This window comes from Ornithorhynchus anatinus, chromosome X1, assembly GCF_004115215.2.
Source record: "Ornithorhynchus anatinus isolate Pmale09 chromosome X1, mOrnAna1.pri.v4, whole genome shotgun sequence".
NCBI lineage: Eukaryota > Metazoa > Chordata > Mammalia > Monotremata > Ornithorhynchidae > Ornithorhynchus > Ornithorhynchus anatinus.
The window spans coordinates 105,336,360-105,360,968 of record NC_041749.1 but is presented as its reverse complement, the minus strand read 5'-3'; the positions used below and the strand labels follow the sequence as shown (position 1 = coordinate 105,360,968).

At 52.2% G+C, this 24,609-nt stretch overlaps 1 protein-coding gene, 1 non-coding gene and 1 pseudogene across 2 annotated transcripts in view; 2 read left to right on the top strand and 1 right to left on the bottom strand.

Moving 5' to 3' along the window:
- LOC100681834 (olfactory receptor 24) overlaps positions 1 to 24,609 on the bottom strand; it is a 162,653-nt gene that overhangs the window by 51,636 nt on the left and 86,408 nt on the right. The gene's annotated exons all lie outside the window — the stretch shown is intronic.
- On the top strand, positions 2,363 to 3,408 carry LOC100078934 (annotated as a pseudogene).
- On the top strand, positions 15,092 to 15,256 carry LOC114807239. The gene has a single exon (XR_003755291.1). It is a non-coding gene; the product is annotated as a U1 spliceosomal RNA (small nuclear RNA).

Below are 24,609 nucleotides of genomic sequence, written 5' to 3'. Positions count from 1 at the left end.
CATTTCCTTCCCCCACCTCTTCTTTTTTCTGCCCCTTCTAAGTTCTGTCACCAAGTTCCCTTCTTCTCCTCACTGGCCACGCTCCAGATGAAGAATGGGAGCTCCTGGCAGTTGCGATGCGGGAGCAGCAGCCAAACACTTTGCTGAAAATTTTGCATATGCTCTTGTTAGGTTAAGCGTGCATGGCATGATGTGATAGCGCCATGCGGAACATGAGGAGGTGAAGGGGCTATGTTCTCCCTTTAGTGTGGCTGAATGCATGAAGCTTGTACTGCCTATCTCTGAGTGTCTCTGTTGCAGCAGACTGCAAAGTTGTCTTTGAGGTGTTTGGGGGTTGGAGGGTGATCCTCAGACAGGTCAAAAAAGACCTCACACACTGCAGTCACCAGGGGAGCTCTGGCAGCTAGTCAGCCTGATTTGCCGCATGGCTCAGTGGAAAGGGCATGGGCTTCGGAGCCAGAGGTCATGGGTTCTAATCCTGGCTCCACCACCTGTCAGCTGGGTTACTTTGGGCAAGTCACTTAACTTCTCAGTGCCTCAGTTACCTCATCTGTAAAATGGGGATTAAGACTGTGAGCTTCACGTGGGACAACCTGATTACCCTGTATCTACCCCAACGCTTAGAACAGTGCTCGGCATATGGTAAGTGCTTAACAAATACCAACATTATTATTATTATCATTATTTGGCTGCTAGCTCATATTGCTTGAGGCTGCAGTGGCATCCACTGGCCTCCAGATGATGCTATGTGGATCACTGACTCTTCCTCTCCAAAGAGGGGTCCCAGACTTGGACTGCAGACTGCAGCCCATGCAGCAGAGTGTTGGAGCATTCCTGGGAGGAGAGACAGCCTGGGAGACACCTTCACTGAGGGACAGAAAGAGCTGTCCAGGGAGGACTGACAACATCCTGGCCCCCAGAGAGGCTTTTGCTCCAGTAGGGGAGGAGGAGGATTCTGTCCCCTAGCTTTTTTGGTGAATGAAGATGAATTCTACCAGTGTGTGGTATTTGCATTTTTACTGTCAGTTTCTAGATCTACTTTCCATGGGGGCAGGAGAGGAAGGGAGAGATAACGTGAAAGGGCTATACAAAATAACATAAGGGTCAAGAGAGTTTTCTGGATAAATGAGTGGGATCACTCATGGTTTCCTGTGACCAAGGTTAGGACAGTGATCCGGGGAGAAAGCTGTTTAAGGAGAGAAATAACTGGAGGGGCAGAGAATTCTCTTCTTTAAATCTCCTCCTATTTCTTTCCCCTCCACCCAAGCAGGGAAATGCTGCCTTTTCCAGGAACTCCAAAATGCCTTTGCTGCTGGGGAGAGGGCTAAAGAAATGAGGATCACTAAGCCTAGAAAGGAGACAGCAACTGAATCAAGGTCTCCAAAGGGCAGAGTGTGGCTGTCATTTGTCTTTACCAAAGCAATCACACATCCAGTGGTGGGCCTTGGGAAAGGAAAGGGACTGCGGATAGAGATCTGAAAAGCCTTATAAGAGGCTCAACTTCTTCCTCAAATGCCATTGAGTTGTTTCTGACCCATGGCAACTTCATGAACACACCCTCTTCAGAACGTCCCATCTTCTGTCCCGCGGTCATTCTGGAATGTCTCTATCCGTAGAGTTTTCTTGGTAAAGATAGGGAAGTGCCTATCTTTACCACTGCCTTCTTCTACGCAGTAAAAACTCTAATCTCTGCTGGTGTCTGTGATCGATGATTTGATCATTGGACCTTTGACTCTTTCCCATGCCGCTGCTGCCTGACACAGGCCAATTGACTCTGTCTGATGTTTCGGCTGAGACCTCTCTTTCATGGGTAGCCCTATTTGGCATCCCTCCCAGCTTCATCGGCTTATGCAAACCCTCCTCCAAGAAAAGGCGTCGATTCACAGGCTCAGGGAAGTAGACGATTGCCCCATTTTGGGCAGCCCAGCCAGGGAAATGTTCCTTGACAGGACTAAGGGAATCCTACAATTCACCTCCTAATAAGAAGAATACTTAAAGTATTTGTTATCCCCCTTACTACGTGCCAAGTTCAGGGATAGATATGACAAAATGAGACCTGACACAGTCCCTGGCCCACAAGGGGCTCACAGCCTAAGGAGTTGGGGAAACAGGTATAACCGATGCCCAGATAAATGAATTTATTTTCTCAAGGTCACACGCAGCAGGTGAGAGGCAGAGCTGGGATTAGCAGCCAGGTCTTTTGACGCCAGGGCATGTGCATTTTCATTAGGCCACTCTGCTTCTCCTTATCCTCAGTGCCCCAAAGCTCCACTAAATGGGGTAGAAGTCATCTGAACCATGATCTAATTGCTCCATCATGCCTTTCTCCTGCCGTATCTCCCCAGGCAGATCCTCCGGCCTCATGCAGAGGGGAAACCAAACGGGCGTCTCGGAATTCCTCCTCCTGGGACTCTCCAGCTGGGCAGAGCAGCAGCAGCTCCTCTCCGTGCTGTTCCTTTGGATGTACCTGCTCGGGGTCCTGGGGAGCCTGTTCATCATCCTGGCCATTGGCTCTGACCCACACCTCCACACCCCCATGTACTTTTTCCTCGCCAACCTCTCCCTGGTCGATGTCTGCTTCCTGTCCACCACAGTCCCCAAGATTCTGGCCAATCTCCAGAGCCACAGCAAATCCATTTCCTACGCCGGCTGCCTGGCACAATTGTATTTTGTCATCCTGTTTGTAAGTCTGGACAGTTTTCTCCTCACGTGAATGGCTTACGACCGTTACGTGGCCATATGCCACCCTCTCCACTACGCCACTATCATGAGCCCCCGACTCTGCACCCAGACGATTGTGGTGTCCTGGAGCGTCGGTAGTCTTGATGCCCTCTTAAACATCTTAATGGTGGTCCGATTATCATTTTGTGCAGGAAACGAAATCCATCACTTTTTCTGTGATCTTCACGAGGTCCTAAAGTATTCCTGTACCGACACCTTCTTTAACGAAGTCCTAGCATACGTACTCTTAGTAATCTTTGGTGTTGTTCCCCTCACAGGTCTTCTTTTCTCTTACAGTCATATCATCTCTACCGTACTGAAAATCCCATCTGTCGGGGGAAGATATAAAGTTTTCTCCACCTGTGGCTCTCACCTGTCCGTGGTCTCCTTGTTCTATGGCACCGGTTTGAGGATCTACTTCAGCCCCAGATCTAACCAAGCATCCCGGCAGGGCTCAACAGCATCTGTGATGTATGCGGTGGTCACGCCCATGCTGAATCCTTTCATCTACAGCCTGAGGAACAAGGACATGAAACGGGCCCTGAGGAATGTATTCTGCAAAAAACTCTTCTTCTGAAGCCAGTGACCTGTCCTCCTGGATCTTAGGAAGTACCCCAAGACTGTGAGCCCGTCGTGGGCAGGGATCGTCTCTCTTGATTGTTGTGTTGTACTTTCCAAGTGCTTAGTACAGGGCTCTGCACACAGTAAGCGCTCAATAAATCCCATCGAATGAATGAACACAGTGAATCAGCTTGCAAATTGAGCTTTTTAGTCTTTCCTGGGCAAGACTGACCAGCCACGAAATCACCTTCGATGATAACAGTTGTGGTATTTAAGTGCTTCCAGTGTGTCGAGTAATGTTACTAAGCCTTGGGGTAGAAGCAAGATGATCAAGCTGGGCACAGTCCCTGTCCTCAGGGGGCTCCCTGTCTAAGTAGGAGGGAGAATGGGTATTGAATCCCCATTTAATGGCTGAAGAAACTGAGAAGCAAAGGGATTCGCCCAAGGTTACTCCACGGACAAGTGGCAGAACTGGGATTAGAACCTAGGTCTTCTGACTCTCTAACTCCCAGGCCAGTGCTCCCACCATTAGGGCGTGCTGAACTGACTCCGTCCATATCGGGGTAGCATGGTCTAGTGGAAAGAAGAGAGGATTTGGGAGTTAGGAGACCTGGGTTCTCTCCCTGGCTGGCTGTGTGGCCTCGAGTGAGTCATTGAACCTCTCTGTCCTTCAGCTTCCTTGTTTGAAAAATGGAGAGAATGCTATCCACTCGATTCCTTCCTCACAGGGATGAGATGACAGTGAGATCGCTAATGGGGCAATTCCACTCTGATCCTCTTCTGTCCCAGAGTGAGCCTATGACCTACAACCTGCCAGTGGATCCAGCTTTCTCCGGGGATGTTTGTCTTCTATTAGGTGGGGGACCACATAGCTGAAACCCCAAGCTCCTTCTCAGCTACAGATTCCTATGTGTGAAGCTCAGACAAAAGGCTCATTTGGGGCAAAAAACTCCCCACTATCTAAATTTCTGACCTCATTAGTTTTTTCTTAGCCCATTTGTGCTTTTTTCACGCATCCGATAGGAGATGTGCCAAACACGCTCATCATCCTCAAATCAAATTGAGTGCTTGTGTCTGCAGGACAGCTGATTGTCTGTGTCAAGAAGACTCAAGAAATAAAACTAGTTGATAGCTTAAATTATGTTTATATTGATGTCTGCCTACTTGTTTTGTTTCATTGTCTGTCTCTCCCTTCTAGACTGCAAGCCTGTCGTTAGGTAGGGATTGTCTCTCTCTGTTGCCGAATTGTACTTTCCAAGTGCTTAGTCCAATGCTCTGCACACAGTAAGTGCTCAATAAATTTGATTGAATGAATAAATGAATGAATTATCTTCGGTCTTGAACATTGACAGAGCATTAAAGTTTGAAACAAGAATCTGCGTTCTTGAGGAAATCATATATCATTCGTTCATTCAATCATATTTATTGAGTGCTTACTGTGTGCAGAGCACCATACTAAGCGCTTGGGAGAGTACAGTACAACAGTAAGCAGACACATTCTCTGCTCACAGGGAGTTGGGGAGACAGACATCAATACATATCAATACAGATATGGCGTGGGGTTGGGAGGGGGGATGGAAAAAGGGAGCAAGACAGGGCTACACGGAAGGGAGTGGGAGAAGGGAAAAGGGGAGGCTTAGTCTTGGGAGGCCTCTTGGAGAAGATGTGCCTTCGGTAAGGCTTTGAAGTGAGGGAGAGTGATTGTCAGATCTGAGGAGGGAGGGTGCTCCAGGCCAGAGGCAGGACCTCATCCAGAATTACCCAGAATGCAAACTCCTCAAAGACAGGTAGCATGTCTTTTATTTCTACTGTATGTTCCAAAGGTCCAGGACACTGCTTTGCACAAATTAGGTACCCAGTACAGTGCTTTACACATAGTATACATATAGTTGTACTAAGTGCGTTGTGGGGAGATGCCCCCCGCGTCAGCTGGGGTGGCTGACCCGAGGGCGGCTCCGGGTTCTGTAGATCGGGCGACGACGAGCAGAAGACCAGACACCGAGCCAGAGCGATGGGTTCTGCCTCTTTACTGGGTGTACTCACATAGCTGTAACGTGGCAAGCAAGCGAAGGACCGGGTCCCATTCCTGATCAGCAGGGCAGGCTCTGCAGGACTCGGTCCAATGACCTACGACTAATGATAGCACCGATGCCGCTCATATACCCTACTCATCACGCGTTTGTGTTCGAAGTCCCCTCCTGCCAGTTAGCCCTCCCCGTGTTCCCAGGATGTCTATCAGATGGGGACAGTTCCCATTCCACGTCCTCACTTATTTCAATGTCTGTCTTCCCCTCTAGGCTCTAAGATCCTTGTGGGCAGGGATTGTGCCTTCCAACTCTGTTGTACAGCGATTAGTACAGTGCTCTGCACACAGTAAATGCTCAATAGATACCACGGATCGATGGATCGATTGATTGATTGATTGACAAAGACTACAACTCTAGAGAGCTCTAGTTGGATTTGGAGCTCGATACCACACTGCGGCCACACTCTGCTGGACAGGGGACTCCGTCCCCTCTCGGTTCTCCTCTTATCTCTCTGGCTGTTCATTCTCGGTCTCCTTCGCAGGCTCCTCCTCCCCCTCCCATCCCCTAACTGTAGGGGTCCCTCAAGGGTCAGTTCTTGGTCCTCTTCTAGTCTCCATCTACACTCACTCCCTCGGAGAACTCATTCGCTCCCATGGCTTCAACTGTCATCTCGGCGCGTATGACCCCCAAATCTACATCTCCTCCCCTGTTCTCTCTCCCTCCCTCCAGGCTCACGTCTCCTCCCGCCTTCAGGACGTCTCTACTTGGATGTCCTCCCGCCACCTCAAACTCGACATGTCCAAAACTGAGCTCCTTCCTTATCTTCCCTCCCAAACCCTGTCCTCTCCCTGACTTTCCCGTCACTGTGGACGTCACTACTGTCCTTCCTGTCTCACAAGCCCGCAACCATGGTGTCTTCCTTGACTCGGCTCTCTCATTCACCCTACACATCCAATCCGTCACCAAAGCCTGTGGGTCTCACCTTCACAACATCGCCAAGGTCCGCCGTTTCCTCTCCATCCAAACCGCTACCACACTAGTACAATCACTCATCCTATCCTGACTGGATTACTACATCAGCCTCCTTTCCGATCTTCCAACCTCCTGTCTCTCCCCACTTCAGTCTATACTTCACCCTGCTGCCCAGATTATCTCTCTACAGAAACGTTCAGGTCAAGCCACCCTCCTCCCCTCAAAAATCTCCAGCAGTGGCCTAATGACCTCCGTATCAAACAAAAACTCCTCACTATTGGCTTCAAACCTCTCCATCACCCTGCCCCTTCTTACCTCACCTCCCTTCTCTCCTTCTATATCCCAGCCCACTCTCTCCTCTCCACTGGTGCCGCTAACCTCCTCAATGGACCTTGATCTTGCCTGTCCCGCCGTCGACCCCCGGCCCACGTCCTACCTCTGGCCTGGAACGGCCTCCCTCCTGCAGTCTTCCAAACGATCCCTCTTCCCCCCTTCAAGGCTCTACTGAAGGCTCACCTCCTCCAAGAGGCCTTCCCAGATTGAGCCTCCCTTTTCCTCAGCTCCCCCTCCCTTCCACGTCACCTCGCTCCCTTTGCTCTGCCCCTTCATCCCTGCCCCACGGCACTTATGTATATGTGCATATATCCATAATTCTATTTATATTGATTCCTGTTTAGTCATTTTGATGTGTAGATATCTAAAATCCTATTTATATTGATGCCCATTTACTTGTTTTGATGTCTGTCTTCCCCCTTCTAGACTGTAAGCCCGGTGTGGGCAGGGATTGTCTCTCTCTAATGCTGAACTGTACTTTCCAAGAGCTTAGTACAGTGCTCTGCACACAGTAGGTGCTCAATAAATGTGATAGAATGACTGAATGAATGACAGTCTCTCAAAGGATGTGTTGGCTTTCTTGATTTGATTTTCTAATCCTGATCTGTTGTTTCATCCCTGGCCAGTGTCCTGTCAAGTAATAGAATGCTGAGACAGCATTTGGCTCTGTGTTACCCATATGGATATTTGTTTATATATAGGCCTTCTCTGCGTAGGCTGATATGATTAACTCAGTTTTCTTCAGACTTGTTATGTCAGTCACACCTGGCTGATTTGATGAAGTAATTTTCAGTCATCTGCATGTCTTCTTGGGTGTGGGCCTCTGGGGTGCAGTCATTTTCATTCAGCAATTCCTGAATGACTACTTCTAGGATTTGGGATGATGCTTGAAGTCTGTTGACTTGGAAAAGGCTCCCCGGATCCTTGTGCATCTTCCATCATGATTGCATAGAATAAATTCAACAGGAGCAGGTCCACTGTGCATCCCTGCTTTGCCCCGTTGGTGATAGGGAACGGACCAGATGTAGAAATCCCTTGCTCCGACACAGCCATCCAAGCCTCCATGAGGGAGTTACAGATTTTAAGGAACTTTTCAGGGCAGCCAAATTTATTACGCAGTTTCCAGAGTCCAGAACTACTGACGGGGTCAGATGGGCTCTCATAAGGCCTAGGAATTCTATATGGAGGTCTTGGTACTGCTTTTCACACTTTACCTGAATCTGCCACACTGCAAAATTTGGGTCCGCTGTGCCACACTGTAATCTGAAGCCAGGAACATTCACTGGTCAGTAGTCTTTTGGCTAGGATCTTGTTGGCTCAATGGAAAGAAATGAGGTGCCTCGATAATTGTCAGCCTGAAATTTCATCTTCTTTTTGGAAGGCAAGCAGCATGGCTGAGTGGAAAGACTATGGGCCTGGGGGTCAGAGGCTCTGGGTTCCAGTCCCAGCTCTGCTACTTGTCTGCTGTGTGACTTTGGGCAAATCACTTCACTTCTCTGCGATTCAGGTACATCATCTGTAAAATGAGAATTAACTTCTCCTCTCTCCGACTTAGAATGTGAGCACTATATGGGACAGGGACTGCGTTCAACCTTGTATCACCTTGTTCACCCTGGACACCCCTCCCTTTTAATGGAAAATCTCTCCTTGCCCCTGGGCAATGATCCTTTGGCCCTATGGCCCAGGCCTTGTCTCTCGAACTTCATCTGGGGATCTCATGGCATTGGCCAGCATCCCTGTTTCTGCCTTTGCAGTTGTCACTTGCTTAGAGTAGTCCTGGACTAAGGACCACTTCTGATGGAGGTTCTTGCCCCAGATGGAGCCAGAACCATTCCTTGCTCGGGAAGGAAAAGGGAGTTTCCTAAACCCTCCACTTATCCTTGGAAGCATCCCAACTTTCTCTACCCCAGTGTCTGATGCACAGTTTTTTGATGGTATCTGTTAAGCATTTATTACTTATTGCCAGGCACTGTACTAAGTGCTGCGATAGGTACGAGCTGATCAGGTTGGACACAGTCCATGTCCCACCTGGGGCTCATGGTCTTAATCCCCATTTTTACAGATGAGGGAACCGAGGCCCAGAGAGGTGTAGCGACTTGCCCAAAGTCTGTGTTTCTGACTCCATTCCGGCTCATCTTATAAAAACTCTCACCCCTTCCCTCCTCCCCTCCTTAACTACCATCTTCAACTGTTCACTCTCCAATGGCTTCTTTCCATCAGCCTTCAAACATGCCTATGTCTACCCCATCCTAAAAAACCCCTGTCTTGACCCCACTGCCCCTTCCAGTTATCGCCCTATCTCCCTCCTACCTTTCCTCTCCAAACTCCTAGAGCGAGTCATCTACTCTCGCTGCCTCAAATTCCTCAACTCCAACTCTCTCCTGGACCCACTCCAATCTGGCTTCTGTCCCCTCCACTGCCCTCTCAAAGGTCACCAGTGACCTCCTTCTTGCCAAATACAATGGCTCCTACTCTATCCTAATCCTCCTCAACCTCTCAGCTGCCGTTGACACTGTCGACCATCCCCTCCTCCTCAACACATTAACCAACCTTGGCTTCACGGACTCTGTCCTCTCCTGGTTCTCCTCTTATCTCTCTGGCCATTTATTTTCAGTCTCCTTCGTGGGTTCCCCCTCCTTCGCCCATCCCCTACCTGTAGGGTCAGTTCTTGGGTCCCTTCTGTCATCCATCTATACTCACTCCTTTGGTGAACTCATTCACTCCCACAGCTTCAACTCTCATCTCTACGCAGATGACACCCAAATCTACATCTCCTCCCCTGTTCTCTCGCTCTCCCTCCAGGCTTGTATCTCCGCCCGCCTTCAGGAACTTAACATGTCCAAGACTGAGCTCCTTATCTACCCTCCCAAACCCTGTCCTTTCCCCAATTTTCCTGTCACTGTGGACGGCACTACCATCCTTCCCACCTCACAAGCCCGCAACCTCAGTGTCATCCTTGACTCTGCTCTCTCATTCACCCCACACATCCAATCCATCATCAAAACCTGCTGGTCTCACCTTCACAACATCACCAAGATCTGCTCCTTCCTCTCCACCCAAACTGCTACCTTGCTGGTACAAGCTCTCTTAGTATTCCGACTGGATTACTGCATCAGCCTCCTTTCTGATCTCCCATCCCTCCTGTCTCTCCCCTGCCTGGATTACCTTTCTGCAAAATGCTCTGGGCATGTCACTCCACTCCTCAAAAAATCCCCAGTGGTTGCCCATCCACCTTCGCATGAAGGATAAACTCCTCACTATTGGCTTCAAAGTTCTCCATCACCTTGTCCCCTCCACCTCACCACCCTTCTCTCCTCCTACAGCCCAGCCCACACACTCCACTCCTCTCCCGCTAACCCCCTCACTGTGCCTCATTCCCGCCTGTCCCATCATCGACCCCGGCCCACTTCCTACCTGTGACCTGGAATGTCCTCCGTCCCCACATCTGCCAAACTAACTCTCTTCCCCTCTTCAAAGCTCTACTGAGAGCTCACCTCCTCCAGGAGGCCTTCCCAGACTGAGCCCTCCCTTTCCCTCTGCTCCTTCTCCCCTCCCCATCATCCCGACGCCCTCCCTCTAGTCTACCCCCTTCTCCTCCCCACAGCACTTGTATATATTTGTACATATTTATTGCTCTATTTATTTTATTAATGATGTGCATTTATCTATGGTTCTATTTATCTATTTTGATGGTAGTGATGCCTGTCTACTTGTTTTGTTTTGTTGTCTATCTCCCCTTCTAGACTGTGAGCCTGTTGTTGGGTAGGGATTATCTCTATCTGTTGCCGGATTGTACTTCCCAAGTGCTTAGTACAGTGCTCGGCACACAGTAAACCCTCAACAAATGCAATTGAATGAATAAATGAATGAATCAGAGACTTGACTGGCTATGATTGGGATTCTCTGAGCCAGAGAACGAGGCTACCACCTCTGTCAACCTACCTGCACCTTCATTAGAACTGAGAATAGGGATTACAAAGGCAACTGCAGAACTGGATTTCTTACTCTCTAATGACAGCCCTGCCCCCCAACACACCACACGCACGCGCGCGCACACACACACACATCCCTCTACTCATTTCACCCTGGACACCCATCCCCTTTAATGAAAAAATCTCTCCTTGCCCCTGGGCATTGATCCCGTGGCCCTGTGGCCCAGGCCTTGTCTCTCAAACCTCATCTGGGGATCTCATGGTGTTGGCCAGCATCCCTGTTTCTGCCTCTGCAGTTGTCACTTGCTTAGAGTAGTCCTGGACTAAGGACCACTTCTGATGGAGGTTCTTGCCCCAGATGGAGCCAGAACCATTCCTTGCTCGGGAAGGAAAGGGGAGTTTCCTAAATCCTCCACTTATCCTTGGAAGCATCCCGACTTTCTCTACCCCAGTGTCTGATGCACAGTTTTTTGATGGTATCTGTTAAGCATTTATTACTTATTGCCAGGCACTGTACTAAGTGCTGCGATAGGTACGAGCTGATCAGGTTGGACACAGTCCATGTCCCACCTGGGGCTCATGGTCTTAATCCCCATTTTTACAGATGAGGGAACCGAGGCCCAGAGAGGTGTAGCGACTTGCCCAAAGTCACACAGCAGGCAAGTGGTATGGCCGGGTTTAGCACCCAAGTCCTTCTGCCTTCCCGGTCTGTGCCGCTCTATCCGCTAGACCGTGATGCGTCTCTAGCTCTGCTTCTCACTTGAGGGAAAACTCACTCATCTGTTGATGCAGCATAGGTATTGGGAAGACCTGAATGTTCCGGAAAGTGGGGCAAGGTGTGAGTTGCGAGGGGAAACCAAAGAACAGCTTGTCTTACTTGTAGCAAACTGTCTCGGGGTCCTCTAGGGCAGGAATCTGAATTTGACGCTCATCTATCCAATTTCCGTAAAGCCGATTCTAATCAGAGGACACCCCAAATGAGACAAAGCCGGGGTAAAGTTTGCTGTGGAGAACCTACCCTCGGGCAGTCGGATCCAGTTGGGTGGCCAGTCTCCCCGGCGGACGGTTCTAACCCGGAAGGTCAGTGCCGGTCCGGGGCCCCTCGGCCGTCCTCCGTCTCCTCCGGACTGCGGCCCGAGCGTGAAGGGGGACCAGGATCGTGGGGCTGCAGGGCTCTGGGCGGGAGCGCTGCATCCTCACCCACAAGGCAGGACTATTTGCAGGAGTCTCTGGGCCCCTGGGACCCCCGGCCCGCGGCTCCCCAAGCCCCTTGTTGGAAACAAACCCCCAGACGCTTCAGACTTAATTAAGACCTCGGTGGGGAGTGTTGAAATCTCTTGGAAACAGGGTCCCCAACTTTCTCAGCCTTTATGATGTCGAGCAGTTCAGCTTCTCCCCAGGGCTGGGGGAGGGAAAGGGCTGCCCCGCTCTTTGGGTAACAACCCTAGAAGGTCCGCAGAGCCCTGAGCTCGAACGGTGGAGGCTTCGGTCCACCCCGGGGTGCTGTAGATAGGGTGCGTGGCTCCTCCCCAGAGCAGGCGGCAGGTATGAGAGGTCAAAATTAGGTACACAAAAGCATAAAAGCTCCACTCCTTGCAAGACAGGCCCGGGGGCCAATCCAGGTGCGTGACCGCCGGCCAACTGTGCCAGGTCTGTGAAGACCTGTAAGACCGTGAGCCCTAAGTGGGACAGGGACTGTGTCCCAACCCAATTACCTTATATCTACTCTAGCGCTTAGTACAGTGGCTGGCACATAGTAAGCGCTTAACCAAGACCACAATGATCATTCTCGTCATTTGGCCCAGATGAGGCGAAGGGAAGAGGAAATGATGAGGGAGATCGGGTTTGGGTCTTCGAGGTTCCCCCCGAGCTGGCTTCCCTATCACAGCTCCTCCAAGAGGCTTTTCCTGACTAAGCCCTCATTTCTCCTACTCACCCTCCCCTCTGCAAGGGCCTCTGCACCTGGCTCTGTACCAACTAAGAAAGGAACGGTCACCACACCCTCTAAGCACTTGAGAGTCACCCCACCCTCAGCCCCACAGCACTTCATTCGTTCATGCATTCAATCGTATTTACTGAGAGCTTACTGTGTGCCGAGCAGCGTACCGAGAGCTTGGAATGTACAATTCGGCAACAGATAGAGACCGTCCCTGCCCAATAGCGGGCTCAGTCACAGTCTAAAAGGGGGAGACAGACAGCAAAACCAAACAAGTAGACAGGCATCAATTTAAAAGAGGGATCGCATTTCGGTCGTCATGGCATGTGTGTGAGGTACCGTGGCTTAAGCATTTCGCGCCCGGGGAGCCCGAATGGCTCCCTCTTTGGCGTCATCCACTTCCACTTACTTTTACTGAGGTTGGGAGGCTTCCTCCTGTCTCTCCCCGCTCCAGTCCATTCTTCATTCCGCTGCCCGGATCATCTTCCTACAGAAGCGCTCTGGGCCTGTCGCTCCCCTCCTCAAAAACCTCCAGGGGTTGCCTATCAACCTTCGCCCGAAACAAAAACTCCTCACTCTTGGCTTCAGAGCTCTCCATCCCCTCGCCCCCTCCACCTCACCACCCTTCTCTCCTTCGACTGCCCACCCGGCACGCTCCGCTCCTCTGCCGCTCGCCTCCTCGCGGTCCCCCGTTCGCGCCTGTCCCGCCGTCGACCCCTGGCCCACGTCCTCCCGCTGACCTGGAACGCCCTCACCTCTGCCAACCTACCTCCCTTCCCCTCGTCAAAGCCCTAGTGAGAGCTCACCTCCTCCAGGAGGCCTTCCCAGACTGAGCCCTCCCTTTCCCTCTGCTCCTCCTCCCCTCCCCATTCCCTCCTCTACCGCCCTCTGCTCCTCCCCCTTCCCCTCCCCACGGTACTGTGCTTATTTGTATATATTATTTATCACTGTATTCACTTTGTTAAGGGTGTGTGTATATCTACGATTCTATTGATCTTGATGATATTGACGCCAGACTACTCGTTTTGCTGTGTTCTGGTTTGTTTTGCTGTCTGTCTCCCCCGTATAGACTGTGAGCCCGTTATTGGGCAGGGATGGTCTCTATCTGTTGCCGAATTGTCCGTTCCAAGCGCTTAGTACTGTGCTCTGCACATAGTGCTCTACACTCAACGAGGGAGGGAAAGGTGGTGCGCGTGCGCCGTAGAGCCCCGAAGGCTCAGGTTGGGAAAAGCAAAACTGAGCTCCTCATCTTCCCTCCCAAACCCGGTCCTCTCCCAGACTTCTCTATCACCGTGGATGGCACGACCATCCTTCCCGTCTCTCGGGCCCGCAATCTCGGTGTCATCCTTGACTCGTCTCTCTCGTTCACCCCACACATCCTATCTGTTACCAAGACCTGCCGGTTTCGCCTTTACAATATCGCCAAGATCCGCCCTTTCCTCTCCACCCAAACGGCAACCTTACCGTTACGGGCTCTCGTTATATCCCGGCTAGACTACCGTGTCGGCCTTCTCTCTGACCTCCCTTCCTCCTCTCTCGCCCCGCTCCAGTCTATTCTTCACTCCGCTGCCCGGCTCATCTTCCTGCAGAAACGATCTGGGCATGTCACTCCCCTTCTTAAACAACTCCAGTGGTTGCCTATCAACCGCCGCTCCAAACAAAAACTCCTCAGTCTAGGCTTCAAGGCTCTCCATCACCTTGCCCCTTCCTACCTCTCCTCCCTTCTCTCTTTCTACCACCCACCCCGCACGCTCCGCTCCTCTGCCGCCCACCTCCTCACCGTCCCTCGGTCTCGCCTATCCCGCCGTCGACCCCCGGGCCACGTCCTCCCGCGGTCCCGGAACGCCCTCCCTCCTCACCTCCGCCAAACTGATTCTCTTCCCCTCTTCAAAACCCTACTTAAAACTCACCTCCTCCAAGAGGCCTTCCCAGACTGAGCTCCTCTTCTCCCTCTACTCCCTCTGCCACCCCCCCTTTACCTCTCCGCAGCTAAACCCTCTTTTTCCCCTTTTCCCTCTGCTCCTCCACCTCTCCCTTCCCATCCCCACAGCACTGTACTCGTCCGCTCAACTGTATATATTTCCATTACCCTATTTATTTTGTTAATGAATTGTACATCGCCTTGATTCTATTTAGTTGCCATTGTTTTTACGAGATGTTCTTCCCCTTGACTCTATTTATTGCCATTGTTCTTGTCTGTCCGTCTCCCCCGATTAGACTGTAAGCCCGTCAAACGGCAGGGACTGTCTCTATCTGTTGCCGACTTGTTCATCCCAAGCGCTTAGTACAGTGCTCTGCACATAGTAAGCGCTCAATAAATACTATTGAATGAATGAATGAATGAATGAAAAGCCCAAGGCCCCTGGTGGGTGACGTCACAACGAGGGCCCCGGGAGCGCTGTGCATCCTGGGAAATGACCTGCCAATCTTCTCCTTACTAGGATTTTAGGGGCTCTGCTGAGGAGGGCGGCCGTTGCCCCTCAGGCTTGATGTGACCCCCCCGCCCCATAGTCAATGGCCTCTAAGTTCGGCCGGTCTGTGCCGTAGCAGGCCTATGTGTACAGTGCCCGACTTGTCATGGCGTCCTTCCCCGAGGGGTGGGCCCAGTCATACTTACCTGGCAGGGGAAATACTATGATCATGAAGGTAGTTTTTCCCAGGGTGAGGCTTAGCTATTGCACTCTGGCTTCGCTGACCCCTGCGATTTCCTCAAATGTGGGAAACTCGACTGCATAATTTTTGGTAGTGGGGGACTGCGTTCGCGCTCTCCCCCGCCATGCTGGTTACTAAAGTTAGAACGACTTTAAAGATTCCCAAGGGATATCCGTGTGGTAAGAGGCAGTAGAGAAGCTCCTGCAGCAAGAGATGTGACTCTCTTACGAGGGTTATGGTAGTAGAGAGGACTTTGTTTTCTGTAGCCTTGCGGGAAAGGTAAAGAGGAGAGTTATGTCTCCGTTTGCTGTTGTCCAGTTGGGGAGTTCAATTCTTTGCGCTTTGTTGGTGCTGACGTGAATGTGCTTATCAAATTGGGTTACTGCTTCTTTTCCAAAGTGAGCTCCTGCTTTGTAGTGAGCGGTTTTTTATCCCGTTACCATCATGGTTGATATTTGAGGGCTTCCCTTATACAGAGCGCTTTAGGAAGCGCTTGGGAGAGTCCAAAGTCGGTGTGCGCTTTTCCTGTCGACAACGAGTTTGCAATGTAGAGAGGGAGGCCGAGAGGGAACGGACCAGATGTGGAAATCCTTGGGTTAGGCACAGCCAACCAGGCCTCCGTGAGGGAGTTTCAGATTTTAATGAACTTTTCAGGGGCAGCCAAATTTAGCAAGTGGTTTCCAGAGTCCAGACCCACTGAGGGGGTCAAATGGGCTCTCATAAAGCCTAGGAAATCTATGTAATAATAATAACGATGGCATTTGTTTAGCGCTTACTATGTGCAAAGCACTGTTCTAAGCGCTGGGGAGGATACGAGGTGATCAGGTGGTCCCACGTGGGGCTCACAGTCTTCATCCCCATTTTACAGACGAGGTCACTGAGGCGCAGAGACGTGAAGTGACTTTCCCAAGTCACACAGCTGACGAGCGGCTGGACCGGCATTTGAACCCATGACCTCTGACTCCCAAGCCCGGGCTCTTTCCACTGAGCCACGCTGCTTCTCTAGGGAGGTCTTGGTACTGCTCTTTGCACTTTTCCTGAGTCTGCCATGCTGCAAAGATCGTGCCCGCTGTGCCACACTGTGATCTGAAGCCAGGAACATTCACTGGGCAATAGCCTTCTGGCTAGGATCTTGTTGGCTCAGTGGAGAGGAAATGAGGGGCCTCGATAATTGTCAGCCTGGAATTTCATCTTCCTTTTGGAAGGCAAGCAACATGGCCGAGTGGGAAGACTATGGGCCTGGGGCTCGGAGGCTCTGGGTTCCAGTCCCAGCTCTGCCACTTGTCTGCTGTGCGACTTTGGGCAAGTCACTTCACTTCTCTGCGCTTCAGTCACATCATCTGTAAAATGGGAATTCACTTCTCTCCCTCCGACTAAGACTGTGAGCCCCATATGGGACAGGGACTGTGTTCAACCTTCTATCGACCCCAGCGCTCAGGACGGTACCTGGCAGAGGGTAAGCCCTTAATGAGTACTCTATTGAAAAGAGATGGCGATGATGGAGGCAGCTTTGAGATCCTATGCTCTCTCCTCTATGTCCCATATGTTGAGGAAAAGCTAAAGTAAGAGTTTAAACAGAGCTGGCCTCCATGCTTGTCGGCCTCAGTGGTTAGGTCGTTAGGTTCAACTGCTGTGGAAACTTCCTCAATGATTGCCACGTCTTAGCCTGTTGGTATGTCTTTTCACACCCGGCACCACGTCCTACCTCCGGCCTGGAATGCCCTCTCTCCTCCAATCTGACAATTACTCCGCACTCCCCTCCCCTCCCCGCCACCCCGGCTCCGGCCAAAGCCTTATTGAAGGCACGTCTCCTTCAAGAGGCCTTCCCAAACTAAGCCCCACTTTTCCTCTTCTTCCACATCTCCCTGACTTGCTCCCTTTGCCCTTCCCTCCATCCCAGCCGCACGACACTGCAGTTGATATTCATAATTTCATTTATTTGTATTGATGTCTGCCCCCCACCCCCACTCTAGACTGTAAGCCTGCTGTGGACAAGGAATGTGACTGTTTATCGCTGCTCTCCCAATCGCTCAGAACAGTGCTCTGCACACAGTAAGCGCTCAATAAATACGAATGAATGAATGAATGAATGAATGAATGAATGAATTTGCAGGATCACAACTCCGGTAATAGAAGGCTCCATTCAGGAGACCATTGAGTGGTTGTGGCCATAGCTTCAGCATTTCCTTCTTGACTGTGATGAGGTTGGGTGTTGGAATGGCACGTTCAAGGCCACATACCATCTTTAACAATAGGAAGAAGTAGTGGGACTGGAAAGGTCTGGAGGGAAGGTGGTGCCCCCTCAGCGGGGAAGGGCACATCGCCACGCCTGGATACCCCTCCCCCCGAGCCGAGCCAGCTATGACAGGGCTATCGGGGTCAGTCTCTAAGGTGCTGGCGCAGGCAGAGCTCCAGCGGGAGCAGCTCCTAAGCTGCAGAGGGTGGCCCTTGTGCCCACAAGGTGCCCAAGATAGGGTTCCCCTCCCCGACCCTTCCTGCTTGATGGGCTCCTTGGGGGGGGGGGGCGGGGGTGGACGGGAGGGCGGGGGAGCAGTTATGACCCAAGAATTAGTTCCACTCCCGAAGTCCCGGCTGCTCAGCCGACTCCTCCCCACTACTGCGGGCGGTCTGGAGGCAGGGGCTGGGCTCTGTCAGTGACTGGGAAAAGGAAGACTTGGAGGGAGAATGGAGTTGGGCCTTGCAGGCGAGGGTCTGATGGCTAATTTCCACTGCCCTGCTGCTTAAACTTCGTCCTCTCTCATTCATTCAATCGTATTTATTGAGCGCTTACTATGTGCAGAGCACTGTACTGAGCGCTTGGAACATACAATGCGGCAATGGATAGAGACAATCCCTACCCGACAACGGGCTCACAGTCTAGAAGGGGGAGACGGACAACAAAACAAAACAAGTAGACAGGCATCACAACCATCAAAAGAAATGACTAGAACCATAGGTAAATGCACACCATTAATAGATAGAGCGATAAATATGGACAAATATATGTAAGTGCTGTGGGGAGGGGAAGGGAAACTCTCAGACTCACTCTCTCTTTCTCTCTCTCCCTCGTTGAGAGTAATAATGATAATAACGATGATGATGGCATTTGTTAAGCGCGTACTATGTGCCAAGCACTGCTCTAAGCGCTGGGTGGGGGCGGGAGGGAGGGGGGAGTACAAGGTAATCAGGTTTGTCCCACATAGGGGCTCACCGTCTTCATCCCTCCTCATTTTCCAGATGAGGTAACTGAGGCCCAGAAAGTCACTCAGACGACAAGCGGTGGAGACGGGATTCATTCATTCATTCATTCAATCGTATTTATCGAGCGCTTGCTTACTATGTGCAGAGCACTGGACTAAGCGCTTGGAATGTGCGATTCGGCAACAGAGAGAGACAATCCCTGCCCAATAACGGGTTCACAGTCTAAACGGGGGAGACAGACAGCAAAGCAAAAGACAGCAAACCGAGTAGTCTGCCATAGATATCACCAAGATAAATAGAATCATAGGTTTATATAATATTAACAATGTTGGTATTTGTTAAGCGCTTACTACGTGCAGAGCACTGTTCTAAGCGCTGGGGTAAATACAGGGTAATCAGGTTGTCCCACGTGAGGTTCACAGTTAATCCCCATTTTACAGATGAGGTAACTGAGGCACAGAGAAGTCAAGTGACTTGCCCACAATCACACAGCAGACAAGTGGCAGAGCCGGGATTCGAACTCATGACCTCTGACTCCCAAGACCGGGCTCTTCCCACTGAGCCACGCTGCTTCTCTACACACCATTAACAAAATAAATAGAGTAATAAATAATATATACAAATATGCTCAGTGCTGTGGGGTAGGGGAAGGAGGAAGAGCGGAGGGCGAGCGGGGGCGGGGGGAGGAATGGGGAAGGGAGGAGGAGCAGAGGGAAAGGGGGGGCTCAGGCTGGGAAGGCCTCCTGGAGGAGATGAGCTCGCAGTAGGGCTTTGAAGAGGGGAAGAGAGTTCGTTTGGCGGAGGTGAGGAGGGAGGGCGTTCCAGGACAGCGGGAGGACGTGGGCCAGGGGTCGACGGCGGGACAGGTGAGAACAAGGAACCGCGAGGAGGCGAGCGGCAGAGGAGCGGAGTGTACGGGGTGGGCAGTAGAAAGAGAGAAGGGAGGGGAGGCAAGAGGGGGCAAGGTGATGGAGAGTTTTGAAACCAAGAGCGAGGGGTTTTTGTTTCTTGCGAAGGAGGGGGGCGGGAGATGACGGCTACAGGCATCTGGAGGGGGTGGTAGAGGCGAATGATATAAGCTTCGAAGGAGGGGAAGGAGAGGGAAGGGGGAGGGAGAATAGTGCGGAAGCGGCATTGGGGTGCGAGAAGGAAGCCGGCACCTCCTCCTTTCCCGGTGAGACTGGGGGAGTGGGAGAAGGAGAGGCCTCCGCTGGAGAGAGCAGCAGAAGAGATCGTGTCCTCAGGGGTGAGCCAGGTCTCCGTCAGGGCGAGGAGGAGGAGACAGCGGGAAAGGAATAGGTCAAGGATGAAAGGGAGCTTAACCTCTAATGGAGCGGGGGGTTGCCAATAGGCCACGCTTGGCAGCAGCTGTGGAGGAGGAGGGGGAAGGGAGCGGGAGGAGGGGAGGGTCTGGATGGAAATGAGATGGCGGGGACCTGGGTGGGGAGAGGGGGATGAGGGGTGGCGATGGACAGGAGAAAGGGGACGGGACGTGGGCGGGGAAGAGGGAAGGGAAGGGGACGGGAGGAAGGGGTCCGGTGGGGAAGAGCGCAAGGGAAGGGGGCTGAGGGTTGGCGCTGGTAAAGTGGGATTCTAAGGACGGGGTGGGGAGGAGGGGACGGGGCAGTGGAAAAGTGAGGGAAAGAGCCGAGTGGGAGAGGGGAAGGGAAGGTGAGGATTGGGAAGGGCAGATGGGAGCAGGGGGTTGGAAGGTCATAGTGAAGTAACAGCACTGAGATCAGTTAAGGATTAACAGGCGGTAGGAATAATATAATATGATATAATATTATTAATAAGCGGGTGATGCCCAGGGTCGAATGTTGACTCGTCCGTGGGTCGATCAGATCAAAATCAAAAGGCTAGCGGCAAGGAGAGTCCAGAGGCTCGTGACCCTGTGGATGGCCGATTTGGGGAAGGGTGGGAGCTATGGGGGACAGGGGAGAGGGAACTCCTGGGGAGAGGAGTAGATAACCAAGCAACATGGGCGGGGTGAGTAGTTGCGAGTGGAGGTAGTAGTTAAAAGTAACACAGCGAGAACAAGGGCAATTGTGACCGGGGGGCGGGGCGGAAGGGAGGGGGCCGAGAGGGCAGGGGAGAGATACGAAAAGCCTTATAAGAGGCTCATCATCTTCTTCTTCTTCCTCAAATGACGTTGCTTCTGACCCATGGCGATTCCACTCTTCAGAACGTCCCATCTTCTGTCCCGGGGTCATTCTGGAATGTCTGTATCCGTCGAGTTTTCTTGGTAAAGATAGGGAAGTGCCTATCTTTACCACTGCCGCCTTCTACGCAGTAAAAACTCGAGTCTCTGCTGGTGTCTTTGATCGATGGTTTGATCACATGACCTTTGCCTCTTTCCCATACCGCTGCTGCCCGGCACACGCTGGGCGACTCTGTCTGACGCTTCGGCTTAGACCTCTCCCTATTTGGCATCACTCCCGGCTTCATCGGAGCTGTCATGAGAGCTGTCATGAGGAAACTCCTGGGGAGAGGAGTAGATAACCAAGCAACATGGGCGGGGTGAGTAGGTGCGAGTGCAGGTAGTAGTTAAAAGTAGCACAGTGAGAACAAGGGCAATGTTACCCAGTGATGATGGCATTAGAGAAGCACATTATTATTATTATTTGTTAAGCGCTTACTATGTGCAAAGCACTGTTCTAAGCGCTGGGAAGGATACAAGGTGATCCGGTTGTCCCTCTTGAGGCTCACCGTCTTAATCCCATTTTACAGATGGGGTCACTGAGGCCCAGAGAAGTGAAGCGACTTGCCCAAAGTCACACGACTGACAAGTGGCTGAGGTGGGATTTGAACCCATGACCTCTGACTCCCAAGCCCAGGCTCTTTCCACTGAGCCACGCTGCTTCTCTAATAATAATAATGATGGCATTTGTTAAGCGCTTGCTATGTGCCAAGCACTGTTCTAAGCACTGGGGGCGGGGAGGGGTGGTGCAAGGTCATCAGGTTGTCCAGCCTGAGGCTCACAGTCTTAATCCCCACCCGGGGGAGGGAATCATTCGCCTCTAGTCAGAGCACACGGAAGGAGGGAGTGGGGGCTCCCCAGGGATGGCCGCTTCCCTTGATGGTGGGCAGTTCATTCATTCAATAGTATTTATTGAGCGCTTACTATGTGCAGAGCACTGTACTAAGCGCTTGGAATGAACAAGTCGGCAACAGATAGAGACGGTCCCTGCCGTTTGACGGGCTTACAGTCTAATCGGGGGAGACGGACAGACGAGAACAATGGCAATGAATAGAGTCGAGGGGAAGAACATCTCGTAAAAACAATGGCAACTAAATAGAATCAAGGCGATGTACATTTCATTAACAAAATAAATAGGGTAATGAAAATATATACAGTTGAGCGGACGAGTACGGTGCTGAGGGGATGGGAAGGTAGAGGGGGAGGAGCAGAGGGAAATGGGGGGAAAAGAGGGTTAAGCTACGGAGAGGTGAAGGGGGGGTGGTAGAGGGAGTAGAGGGAGAAGAGGAGCTCAGTCTGGGAAGGCCTCTTGGAGGAGGTGAGCTTTAAGTAGGGATTTGAAGAGGGGAAGAGAATTAGATTGTCGGAGGTGAGGAGGGAGGGCATTCCAGGACCGCGGGAGGAGGTGGCCCAGGGGTCGACGGCGGGATAGGCGAGACCGAGGGACGGCGAGGAAGTGGGCGGCAGAGGAACGGAGCGTGTGGGGTGGGCAGTAGAGAGAAGGGAGGAGAGGCAGGAGGGGGCAAGGTGATGAAGAGCCTTGAAGCCTAGAGTGAGGAGTTTTTGTTCGGAGCGGAGGTTGATAGGCAACCACTGGAGGTGTTTAAGAAGGGGAGTGACAGGCCCAGAGCGTTTCTGCAGGAAGATGAGCCGGGCAGCGGAGTGAAGAATAGACTGGAGTGGGGCGAGAGAGGAGGAAGGGAGATCAGAGAGAAGGCTGACACAGTAGTCTAGCCGGGATATAACAAGAGCCTGTAGCAGTAAGGTAGCCATTTGGGTGGAGAGGAAAGGGCGGATCTTGGCGATATTGTAAAGGTGAAACCGGCAAGTCTTGGTAACGGATAGCATGTGTGGGGTGAACGAGAGAGACGAGTCAAAGATGACACCGAGATTGCAGGCCCCAGAGACGGGAAGGATGGTCGTGCCATCCACGGTGATAGGGAAGTCTGGGAGAGGACTGGGCTTGGGAGGGAAGATGAGGAGCTCGGTCTTGCTCATGTTGAGTTTTAGGTGGCGGGCCGACATCCAGGTGGAGACATCCTGGAGACAGGAGGAGATGCGAGCCTGAAGGGAGGGGGAGAGGACAGGGGCGGAGATGTAGATCTGCATGTCATCCGCGTAGAGATGGTAGTCAAAGCCGTGAGAGAGAATGAGTTCACCAAGGGAGCGAGTGTAAATGGAGAACAGAAGAGGGCTAAGAACTGACCCTTGAGGAACTCCAACAGTTAAAGGATGGGAGGGGGAGGAGGCACCTGCGAAGGGGACCGAGAATGACCGGCCAGAGAGATAAGAGAACTAGGAGAGGACGGAGTCCGTGAAGCCAAGGTGAGATAAGGTGTGGAGGAGGAGGGGATGGTCGACAGTGTCAAAGGCAGCTGAGAGGTCAAGGAGGATTAGAATGGAGTAGGAGCCATTGGATTTGGCAAGAAGGAGGTCACGGGTGACCTTAGAGAGAGCAGTCTCGGTAGAGTGGAGGGGACGGAAGCCAGATTGGAGGGGGTCCGGAAGAGAATGGGAGTTGAGGAATTCTAAGCAGCGAGTGTAGACGACTCGTTCTAGGATTTTAGAAAGGAAGGGTAGTAGGGAGAGAGGGCGACAACTGGAAGGGGAAGTGGGGTCGAGAGAGGGTTTTTGTTTTTTTTAGGATGGGAGAGATATGGGCATGTTTGAAGGCAGAGGGGAAGGAGCCATTGGAGATTGAGTGGTTAAAAACAGAAGTTAAGGAAGGGAGGAGGGCAGAGGCGATGGTTTTTATAAAGTGAGCGGGAATGGGGTCCGAGGCGCACTAGACCAGGGGAGTTGGAAGGTCAGTGGAGAGATGGGGGATGGTCTGGGAGCTACACGAGGTTCTGGAGGCTGCTGGGGGCTGCGGGGCCCGCGGTGGCGGGGGGCGGGGGGGGGGGCGGGTCCTTGGTGTCGGCGCCCTCGGGCGGGGGTGCAGACGTCCGGGAGGGGGAGACGACCATGAGCCCGGAGGCAAGTCATCGAAGTCTGATAGCGCGGGCTTCTCAGGAGGAGAGATCTCGGCGCTTCCGTGGCGGCGTCCCCGTCCGGAAAGATCCAACCGGGAAGAGGGGCAGCGGCGGTCCGGGGGCGCGGCTCCTAGGGAGAGGAGGTCCCGGCGCATCCGTGGCGGCGGATTAGAACCCGTGACCTCTGCCTCTCAAGCTTATGCTCTTGCACTGAGTCTCCCCCTTCAGAACAGTGCTCTGCACATAGTAAGCGCTTAACAAGAAGCAGCGTGGCTCAGTGGAAAGAGCACGGGCCCTGGAATCAGGACTCATGAGTTCGAATCCCAGCTCTGCCACTTGTCGGCTGTGTGACTGTGGGCAAGTCACTTAACTTCTCTGTGCCTCAGTTCCCTCATCTGTAAAATGGGGATTAAGACTGTGAGCCCCACGTGGGACAACCTGCTTCCCCTATGTCTACCCCAGCGCTTAGAACAGTGCTCGGCACATAGTAAGCGCTTAACAAATACCAACATTATTATTAACAAATACCAGACCATCATCCTCTCTCCACCTTCAAAGCCTTACTAAAGTCACATCTCCAGGAGGCCTTTCCCGATTAAGCCTTCTTCCCCAGTTCCCTCTCCCTTCCGTACCCTATGCGGTACATAGAGAAGCAGCGTGGCTTGGTGGAAAGCCACCTTTACAATATCGCCAAGATCTGCCCTTTCCTCTCCATCCAAACGGCTATCGTGCTGGTACAGGCTCTCATAATATCCCGACTGGATTATTGTGTCAGCCTCCTCTCCGTTGTCCCTTCCTCCTGTCTCTCCCCACAACAGTCCATTCTTCCTTCCGCTGCCCGGATCATCTTCCTACAGAAACGCTCTGGGCCTGTCGCCCTCCTCCTTAAAAACCTCCAGTGGTTGCCTATCAACCTCCGCACGAAACACAAACTCCTCACTCTTGGCTTCAAAGCTCTCCATCACCTTGCCCCCTCCTATCTCACCTCCCTTCTCTCTTTCTACTGCCCACCCCACACGCTCCGTTCCTCTGCCGCCCACCTCCTCACCGTCCCCCGTTCTCACCTTTCCTGCCGTCGACCCCTGGGCCACGTCCTCCCGCT